The sequence below is a fragment of the Tamandua tetradactyla genome, chromosome 13 (genome assembly GCF_023851605.1).
Source record: "Tamandua tetradactyla isolate mTamTet1 chromosome 13, mTamTet1.pri, whole genome shotgun sequence".
NCBI classification, from domain to species: Eukaryota; Metazoa; Chordata; class Mammalia; order Pilosa; family Myrmecophagidae; genus Tamandua; species Tamandua tetradactyla.
The window spans coordinates 53,512,236-53,523,682 of NC_135339.1; the positions used below are offsets into that span (position 1 = coordinate 53,512,236).

The following is an 11,447-nucleotide window of genomic DNA, read 5'->3' on the forward strand; positions in this document are numbered from 1 at the left end:
TGGTGGCTGCCCATGCAAAAATAAATAAATAATAAATAAATAAATAAAGGATCATGTTCTGCAAATAGTGAAAGTCTTATTTTCTTCCTTCTGATTTGGATGCTTTTTATTTCTTTTTCTAGATTAATTTTTCTTTTATTAATTTATTTTTTATTGGTATATATTATATATTCACATACCATGTAGTCATCCAAACTGTACAATCAATGGTTTACATCATCATATAGCTGTGCATTTATCACAATCAATTTTTTTCTTTTTTGTGGAAAACAACATATATACAAAAAAGCAATAAATTTCAAAGCACATCACAACAATTAGTTGTATAATAGATATTGGAATTTGGTATGGGTTACAATTTCACCATTTTAGGTTTTTACTTCTATCTGCTCTGAGACACTGGAGACTAAAAGAAATATCAGTATAATGATTCAGAAATCATACTCATTTGTTAAGCCCTACCTTCTCTGTATAACTCCACCATCACCTTTGATCTTTCTCCCACTCTTTAGGGATATTTGGACTATGGTCATTTTAACTTTTTCATGTTGTAAGGGGCTGTCTAGACTAATTTTCCTAGCTAGAACTTCTAGCACAATGTTGAATAACATTGGTGACAGTGGGCATTCTTGTCTCGCTCCCTATCTTAGAGGGAAAGGGTTCAGCCTCTCACCATTGAATACAATGTTAGTTGTGGGTTTTTCTTATACGCCTTTTTATCTTCTTGAGGAAGTTTCCATCTATACCTGTTTTTCTAAGTGTTTGATCAAGCAGGATGCAGGATTTTGAAGTGGAGTTAGAGTTACTCTCCCAATGTCATACAGCTAATAACTTGAACCCCTTTCATCCAGCCTCACAATCTATTGCGATTAACTATGACAGTAATATGAAAGATAAAATTGTAAAATTGTTAGAAGAAAATTTACATATAAGAAAATGTAAAGGAACATATTTGTAAGCTTTGGGTGGGAATGGACTTCCCAAACAACATCACCCAAACTTGGGTCAGCTCAACCTCCGACTGGATTAAGCTGACCAGTTCTAACACTATCTGCCCAACAGAGGAAAGGGTGAACCCTCCCTGGAGATTCCTTCACCATCCACAGGTCCCAAATATTTTCAAGCCAATAACTGACTCTTACCCCAAAAGTGTCAGGCATGCCAAACAGGAAAAAATGGCCAAAAGTAAGAGAAAGATAAGACAGGTGATCCAGAATGACAGTTATCAGACAAGAGCTTTAAAATAACTGCAATGAAAATGTTCAAGAAAACAGAGGAAAAGATGGGGAAAATATGTAGAATTTCACCAGAAAATTAGATGCTATAAAAAGGAATCAAATGGAAATTCTAGAATCCAAATTAATAATCAATAGATGAGTTTATCAGCAGATTAGACCCAACAAAATTGAGGATTAGTGAGCCCCAAAACAGATCAACAGAAGATATTCATATTGAATCACATAGAGAAAATGCAGAAAAGATCATAAGAAATAATTGGGACACAGTAAGTTGGTCTAATACACATTTAAATGGAGTCTCAAAAAAATAGAAGAGAAGGGGAATGAAATGCTCCATTATGGGAAAAGGAAATCTAGAAAACAATGAAAAGCATGGTAAAGATACTTATATGGGTAAATATGAATAGATTTTCACAGTATAAAATTATAACAGTAATGTTCTATGAATTTAAACTATATAGAATTAAATGCATCATCATAAGACAAAAGTCAGAAAAGGGTAAATGTGATTAAAGTGTTCTAAGGTTCTAGCATTGTCAGAGAATTGATAATTGTAATAACTAAATAATAGGTTTCAATATGCAGGTTTACCATGAAAAGCATAATTAAAAATGCATGGAAGGAGGGTGTGGAGTACCGGGAGTGGGAGGTAGCGGCAGCATGGGGGCTGAGTCCGAGCCATCCAAGCCTCCTGTTACTCGCTGTTGCTGCCACCTGGATCCTTCAGATTGCATGTTTGTTGTCAGCCCGCCAGTACTCTGGCCCACCAGTTCTCCCTTGCACCGCGACTGCCAGCTCTGAGATCTCCCAGCCCGGTGACTTCGCCTTCCTAACCCACCCACTGGCCTCCAGCCGGGACCACGGAGGACATGAAGCCAGAGTGCATGCACCCTCCCACAGTGCAGAGAAGATGCCTAGGAATGGACCTATCCTATGGGAGGAGAGATTTTACCGGGATTATTTTTAGGACTATATTCTTCTGCTACGAAAAGCAAGCTACCTATACTATAGAAAGGCAGAATAACCCATACAATATGCCTAAGACAAAATATTGAAGCAAACTTTATTAAACCAAACTTTCAGTAATTATTTAGATATTTAGTCTTGGATGTTGCAGATCATCCAGTTGAAAATACAATATGTTTTTTCCCCATGACTGAAGAATTTATTGATGGGAGCTTACAAACTGGAGGAAAAGTTCTTGTCTAGGGAAATGCAGGGAGCTCCCGGAGTGCTGCCTTTGTTATTGCATACATTATGGAAACCTTTGGAATGAAGTTCAGAGATGCATTGGCTTATGTTCAAGAAAGAAGATTTTGTATTAATCCTAATGCTGGATTCGTACATCAACTTCAGGAAGTTTGAAGAGAACTTCATGAAAACATGCAAGTGGCAACTACACAGAATGCACAGAATGGCTGACTCAGGAGCAACAGTATAGAAGATGTGAATTTTTATTTGGGGAGGAGAAAATACTAGAGACAATAATAATATAAAGTGGCGACAAATAAACAAAAACCCCAAGTCATTTCTTTTCAATTACATGTTGCTTCCAGACATGTTTCTCTGCACTTGTTGAGCAACATTTTAAAATGTTGAAATTCCGCAATAGATGGCACTAATGTTTTACTCCTTTTTTTTTAATTTTTACTTTTAACTTTACAGTTTTATTATAAACCAAGAAATTTGGACTTGCAAAGAGGTATTATTGCAATATGCACTTTTCATACTTGAAATCTATTTGTGTGATATAAAGTTATTACTTTAAACAAAATGCAAGTTAGGGGGATTTGTTTATAAAATTTGGGTAACATAACAAAAAAAATTTACTAAAGTTGCTAAAAAATTCATTTTGTGTTTTATATATATTACATCTAAAAAATAATTTTATGGTTCAGTTTTATGATAGCGCCTCTTACAGAAATATTACAAAATGCAGGAATTTGCCACATTTCTCTTTTTTAGTATAACTCAATATGTTAATTTCTTTTTAATTTTCTAAGCTCTTCTTGATCCTTCATAATAGTCTTTAAATCATGTCATTAGCCAATTTTCCTTACTTTAATGTGATTCAGTTATTGCTTCCTTTCCTGTTACCTTCCTAATTTGTTTGTCCCATTAAAACAAGTTTAATAAAGGAAGATGTTTTATAGTATTAGATTCTCCCCCCAAAAAGGTTAATTAGAAATTTCAAGTGACTTCCCTTTGCATTACTTCAATCTGTTCTTTTGAGAATCTGTTTTTTTTTGTTGTTGTTGTTGTTTTAATTTTTGTCTGAAAAAGTTCCAAATAGAATATAATATACCAGTTTAGGACTATTGGCTTTCTTTCCCTAAAAGAAGCCCCAAAATGGAAAATGCCTTGTATCATCTAAAAAATAAAAAAATAAATCCAAATTGAAAAGTAAGATTGTTTTTCTGTAATTTCCTTGTTTTTTAAACCATAAATTAGTTTAAATAAAAACATTAAGGTTTGAAGAGACCTCAGTAAATTATTTGGAACAAGTCCATTTTATGTTGTTTTAATGATTCTGTGAGATTTCAGCCCTGACAGAAGCTTTTCTCTGAAAATGCACTTATTGAGTAAAGTGATTTGTGAGATCCCTTTATGTTTTGAATTAGCTTTTTTCCCTTAATTAATACTTAGAACTTTTTATTTTGAAATAATTATAGACTTACAAGAAGTTGCAAAAATAGTACAGAATCCCATGCACCCTTCATCCAGTTTTCCCCAATGGTAAGGTCTTATATAACAAAATTACAATTTAAAAATCAACAAATTGGCAATGGTACAATACTGTTAACTAGACTTACATGCATTCATCTATATGTGTATGTAGTTCTATGTAATTTTTATACAGGCATAGATTCATGTAATCACCACCCCAGTCAAGATTCAGAACTGTTCCATCAGCACAAAGGAACACTCGGTGTTATCCCTTCACAGCTGCACATATCCCTCTTCCCATCTCTGTTTCTGGCAACTGCTAATCTGTTCTCCATCTCTGAAACTTTGTCATTTCAAGAATGTAACATAAATACAATCATAAGTATGCAACCTTTTAAGGGATCGTCATTTTTCACTCAGCATAAAGCCCTACAGGTCCACCCAAGTCGGTGCATGTGTTAATAGCCAGTTTTTTTTCATTGCAGAGTATTATTTATTCTCTGTTATGGATGTAACACTGTTTGTTTAACCATTCACCCGTAGAAGGACACTTGGGTTTTCAGTTTTTAGCTACTACCAATAAAGCTCCCATGAACATTCATGTACAGGATTTTGTACTGACATAGGTTTTCATTTTTCTGGGACAAATGTCCAGGAGTGCAACTGCTAAGTTGTATGTTAAGTGTATGTTTAACGTTATAAGAAATTTCCCAACTATTTTCCTGAGTGGCTTTATCATTTTACAGTCTCATCAATGATGTATGAAAGATGCAATCTGTCCATATAACAATAGCATTTGGTATTATCAGTATTTTTAATTCAGCCATTCTGATAGGTGTATAGTGATATCTCATTGTGCCTTTAATTTGCATATTCCTGATGACTGCTTACCTTCAACATCCTTTTAAGTGCTTGCTTGCCATCCATATGTCCTCTTCAGTGAAATTTCTTTTCATGTCTTTTGCCCTTTCTCTAATTGGACTTTTTTATCATTGAGTTTCGAGCATTCTTTATATATTCTAGATCAGTGAGTCATTTGATTTGTAAATGATTTCTCTCAATCTGTAACTTGTCTTTTACTCTTCTTAAATTTTTTCAGAGTCAAAGTTTTACCTTTTTTTTTTTGTCACGTGTTGGCTCTGGGAATCAAACCCAGGGCTCCTGAATGTCAGATGAGAATTTTACCACTGAGCAATCCTTGCAGTGCCCAAATTTTAAAATTTTGATGGTCCAATATATCAACTTTTTTTCTTTTATGGATTGTTCTTTAGGGGTAAAGTTCAAGAACTCACTACCTAGCTATATATACCCAAGATTTTCTTTCATGATTTTTTTCTAAAATTTTTGTGGTTTTATGCCTTACATTTAAGTCCATGATCCACATTGGGTTAGTTCATGTATAAGGTGTGAGGTGTTTTTTTTTTTTTGCCTAAGGATGTCCAATTGCTCCAGCACAAAAAAGTTGAAAAGTTTCACATTTGTTGAAAAAGTTTTCTTTACTCCATTGAATTGCTTTTGCATCTCTGTCAAAATCAGATGGATGTATTTGTTCGGGGCCATTTCAGCTTCTTCAGTCTGTGCAGTTGATCTCTGTTTCTATCCCTCTGCCAACACCACACAATCTTGATTACTGTAGCTTTCCAGTAAATCTTAAAATTGGGTAATGTGAGTCCTCCAACTTCATTCATCTTCAGAATTGATTTAGGTTAATTCATCTTACATCTTGATATCTTCATCTTTTCCATTTTGTCTCCTGCCTTATTCTAGGGAAGAAATTTCTCGCATAAGTTCTTCCTTTTCTTGTTGCAATGCTTGCAAACGTTGTTCATTTTGCTCCAGTCTATCCTCCAACCACTGGAAGAGAGGCCCACTGACTGCTGACATCTGACTGCACAGATTTTTGATAAACACTGAGCCATTATGGATTTTGGTTACTGAGTCCAGATGTGTAAGGCTGTGGATCCTCCTATATGCATCCTGTTCCTCCTGGTACAGGATCTTGGGCAGCTCTACTGCTGATTCAAGGCACACTTTCCCAATGGTGACATGAGGTACAATATGGATTGGGATTTCGATTCTTTCATATCTTTCCTCTTCCTTCTGGCCCTCAATGGGAATGTGCTGGCTGGAACTCCAGAAGTCTTGTGGACCCTGAAGGGACTCTGAGCTTTTTGGGGCTTGTATGGACTGGAAACAAGTGTAGAGTACCTGGCCAGTCTTTGTGTTTTTATCTTCTATGAAACAGGAAAAAATAAGTCCTACAAAGCCTTGATCCATCATCTGGTACATGGCTTGCGTGCGAACATCGACGTGTGAAGGCCAAACAGTTATATGAGGATGGGAATGATACCAGCCCACAACTCTCATGGGGCGACCTGTTAGTTCAGCCAATCTCTCCGCCTCTGTTGAAGCTGCAAACAGCTGCTCTGGAGAAATTTCGACTCGGTCCTTCCTCTTATCAGAACGTCGCAAGATGATGACAGAATGAATATGAACAGTTTTCACAGTGTCACCATTTTCAGCCGCTGTGCGCGTTTCTGTTCCAGTATATGCAAATTTTGAGTCACTCCCTGGGTCGTCATTCAACTCCCCTATGCACAGCCCCATCACCTCCTCCTTTTCTGTGCTCAGGGCATGGTCAAGACAAACCAGGAAAGCGTCAGACTCGAGATAAACCGCCCGCACCGCCATCTTGGTCCGATCCCGTGCACATCCGCCTTGGGCCCAGTCCTGCCGGGCCTACCAGCTGCGCCTGCGCTCTGCGCTCCACCCAGACCTGGGCCCGGATGCAGCTTCCTGAGGGGCGGGGCTGCGGACCGCTGGCTTTAAATGAGCTTTTCAACCTGTTCTTTTAATTGAACTAGTCCAAATTTTCCCCCAAATTTGCATTAGCAAAGTCACTTTATGAATCCTTGGTTCCTTGTGTATTTATTTATATGTATAAAAATTGTTCTAAGAAAAACATTTGCTATCTGAAGTTCGTGATGGGAGGGAGGAGTGTTTTTAACTCTTCATAGTTAATGACTTCAGGGTAGCACAAACAAAACTCCTTCCTATTTCACTTTTCTCAGTCCTCTCAGGAGGTGCTTTATTGATAGGAATGATATCTATACATTCCCTTTGTACCAGGAGGTACTATGCAATTTACCTATTACACCGAGTTACTTGCTTTCCTATGATGTAATAATACAGTAAAAACGATTTTATCCAGCCTAGTGGGAGAGTGGGAATGGATTAAAATGCTTTGTTAATTAAGAGCCAATTCCTGTCGGCCCAGGTGATATTCTTCTTCCGATTCCCTTTCCCTTCCATTTTACCAACCTGAAAACAGTATAGCATTAATGCCATTATGGTTGAGTATTCTGTTATATGATGAGGTCATTTGGTGTGGAGGTCTAGTGCAGTCCAGATTTGCATTAGGTATTTAGAAATTCCAGTTAGCAAAGTGCCAGATAACACTCTTTTCTGTATATAGATGACTTATTGGACACATCAACAAAGATCTGTTTTGCAATTTAATAATCTCGGATGCTTCATTCTGCAAAGAATCTTCATAATTTTAAATTCAGGTTTTAAAAATGAAGAAGTAAGATTTTTTAAATTAGCTTCTTAAACTCACATATGTGGGCGGTGCAACAGTGGCTCAGTGGCAGAGCTCTTGCCTGCTATGCCAGAGACCTGGGTTTATTCCCAGTGCCTGCCCAGGCGAAAAAAAAAAAAAGAAAGAAATTCACATATCCTTTCTAGTGATCTGCCCCAAAATACAGGTTTGGTTATTGATATTAAACTGGTAATTTTCCACTTTTTCTAACCACTGTACATTTTATGTTGTTACTAAAGCGCCTGCCCAGCACTGTATGTTAGAGACAGTCTCTCACAAACACTAATAAAAGGAAAGCCATCATTGTGAGTACGATATTAATGCAGACAAAACATGGAGTTTATTCTTTCATAGCAACATTGTAAGTTTGTTTTTTCTTGGATCTACTTTCACCTAATATTAAACTAATTCTTCTGGTAGCTCATCCTATTTTTGCTTCTCTTTGGTTCCATTTCTATGATTCCTTTACTTCCACTGATGTTTTATGATAATTAAGATAAATTTAACCAATCATGAGTTATTTCCCAGCATATGTGTGACAGTACCCAATATTAGTATTAAATATGTAATATGGGCACAGAACTTACAGTGAAATTGTGTCAAGACACAGGAAAACTGCATTAATGTCTATTTTTGAAAGTAGGAAATAATTTGTTGAAAATATTCAAATTGGAACTGGAGTATATATACTTTTTAATTTCAGTCAATTGGTTCATGTTAATGTCTTATCTATTAGATGTTTAAACAGCAGTTACCTTTGTTTATTGTTATCTACTCTGATGGAAATCTTAAAACAGTGATAGCTTTTGCTATACCAACTCTCAACCACTTAACTTTTTGAGTTGAATATTAGTTGGGGGGGAATGTTTGTGCTTCATCTCACTTTAGAAATAATGTAAAAATATGTTTAGCATGTCTTTTATATATATATTTTTTGTAAATAAAAAAACACCAATTAAATGCAAACATTCCTATTTTGATCATTCTGCTCTACATATATAATCAGTAATTCACCATATCATCACATAGTTGCATATTTATCATGATCATTTCTTAGAACATTTGCATCAATTCAGAAAAAGAAATAAAAAGACAACAGAAAAAGAGATAAAATGAAAACAGAAAAAAAAATATATATATATACATACCATACCCCTTACCCCTCCCTTTCATTGATCACTAGCATTTCAAACTAAATTTATTTTAACATTTGTTCCCCCTATTATTTATTTTTATTCCATATGTTCTACTCGTCCGTAGACAAGGTAGATAAAAGGAGCATCAGACACAAGGTTTTCACAATCACACAGTCACATTGTGACAGCTATATCATTATTCAATCATCCTCAAGAAACATGGCTACTGGAACACAGCTCTACATTTTCAGGCACTTCCCTCCAGCCTCTCGGTTACATCTTGACTAACAAGGTGATAGCTACTTAATGCGTAAGAATGACCTCCAGGATAATCTCTTGACTCTGTTTGGAATCTCTCAGCCATTGACACTTTGTCTCATTTCACTCTTGCCCCTTTTGATCAAGAATGTTTTCTCAATCCCTTGATGCTAAGTCTCAGCTCATTCTAGGGTTTTTCTCAATCCCTTGATGCTGAGTCTCAGCTCATTCCAGGATCTCTGTCCCACGTTGCCAGGAAGGTCCACACCCCTGGGAGTCATGTCCCACGTAGAGAGGGGGAGGGTGGTGAGACTGCTCGAAGTATTGGCTGGAGAGAGAGGCCACATCTGAGCAACAAAAGAGGCTCTCTTGGGGGTGACTCTTTGGACTGATTTTAAGTAGGCCTGACCTATCCTTTGTGGGGTTAAGTTTCATATGAACAAACACCAAGACTGGGGGCTCAGCCTATAGCTTTGGTTGTCCACACTGCTTGTGAGAATATCAAGAATTCAGCTTGGGGAGGTTGAATTTTCCCCTGTTCTCACCATTCCCCGAAGGGGACTTTGCAAATACTTTTCCATTCACTGATCAAATCACTCTGGGATTCATCAGGGCATCATGGTGGACAAACCAACAAAATCTCATGTCCTATCCAAGGTTCCATAGCATGTCCTTTTTAAGAAAATATAAGGTTTCTAATTTTCTTATTACCATGGTAATTCAAGTGAATTAGAAGTATTTAACTGCAGTCTTGAATCATTAAGTTGGGATGTATATATCAGGGTCTCAACTTGATGTAAAGTAAACTTGATGTAAAGTAAAACCTGGAAGATTTTTTTCTTTAATAACTGATTTAATCCATAACAAATTTAGCCTCACTTCAGTATTTATTTTATATTTGTGCATTCAACAGTGCTCTGATTAGGAAATATCTGATAGTTACTATTTTTTTTTTTTTTTAGTTATTAGATAAAATAAATTTCTAGGGTCTCTACTGCTGGATTTTTTTTGTCTTACCCATCCATGGCAGCTAAACAAAAAAAAAAAAAAAAAAAAGAAAAATCACTCAAAATATTCAGGTTTGCATATTAGCTTCCTCTCAAAGGGAGTTATCATATCTCACAGTTCAAAATGTTTTCTATAGATCAGTAACATTATACTGACATGTAATTGCAATTTACTATGCAGCAAAAATGATTCAAGAAGAAAAATAACCTACAGTATCTATTTATCTTTGTACAGTCAATTGCTTAAATACTCTTTTGAAAAACATTTATACTTGAATAGAATGCTTATGTGTGTATAGAAATATCAAAGTGCAAGATGCTGCTAGCCCAGGCATAAAGTATAAAAATTATTTTGTGAAAAAAAAATGCATGGAAGATCTACTAGATGGAAACAATAAGAAAATAAAAAGCTAATTAATCCAAAAGAAAGAAATGAAAGAAAAGTGAAATAAAATAAAACATCTGGTGAGACAGAAAACAAATCAATCATCAGAGTGTATATAAGTAGTTACATTAAATATAAATAGACCAAATAATCCAAATAAATAATGTTAATTTTAATATTGTTGTTAAGATTGGTTGGAAAACAAAACCCTACTGTATGCTGCTTACAAGAGACAGACATTGATATAAGAACACAGAAAGACTGAAAATAAAAGCATTGAAAAAGAATACCATGCAAACACTAATGAAAAAGAGGTGGAATAGCTATACTAATATCACATAAGAATTGTTTAAGGCAGGAAAAATTACTAGAAATAAAGAGAAAGTCAATAATTATAAAAGAGTGAATCCTTCAGGAAGATATATCAATTCTAATGTAAATATGCCCAAGAAGACAGCCTTAGAGTATAAGAAGCAAAAAATAGGACTGTGTTAGCCAGGGTTCTCTAGAGAAGCAGAACCAACAGGAGAGATCTGTAAATATGCGATTTATAAAGTTGTCTCATGCAACTGTGGGAATGCAAGAGTCCCAACTCCATAGGGCAGGCTGGCGGCTGCTGCCAACTCCATAGGGCAGCTGGTGGCTGTGATGGAGGGTTTGGATCAACTCCGCGGGAGAGGCTCTGGCTGAAGCAACAGTGAAAAAGATCACTCGTCTCCTTTAAAAGCCTTCAACTGATTGGAATATCTTGCTGTGGGAGAAACGCCTTAGTTGAACAAGCAGACAAAATATCGGTAAATATATAGACGGTCTGCAGAACATGATTAATAAAACTTGACCTACCGTTATATACAGAACATTACACACAGCAATGACAGAGCACACATTTATTTCAAGTGCACACGGAATATTTGCCAAAATTGATCATATGCTAGGTCAGAAAACATTTGTATTATTTTCCTAGGACTGCAGTAGCAAAATACCACAAAATAGGAGGCTTAAAAACCCAGAAATTTATTGGCTTACAGTCCTGGAGGCTAGAGACCTGAAAAAAAGGTGTTGGAAGGGCCATTCTCCTTCCAAAATTTCTAAGGAAGAAAGCTTGCCTTTTTTAGCTTTTGGTGGTTGCTGGCAATCCTTGGTATTGCTTGGTGT

General features: G+C 36.0%; 2 pseudogenes; one reads left to right on the top strand and one right to left on the bottom strand.

Moving 5' to 3' along the window:
• The first annotated feature begins 775 nt into the window (after positions 1-775).
• LOC143653402 (serine/threonine/tyrosine-interacting protein pseudogene) lies at positions 776-2,603 on the top strand (annotated as a pseudogene).
• LOC143653151 (lys-63-specific deubiquitinase BRCC36 pseudogene) lies at positions 2,393-6,633 on the bottom strand (annotated as a pseudogene).
• Between the last annotated feature and the right edge of the window lie 4,814 nt (positions 6,634-11,447).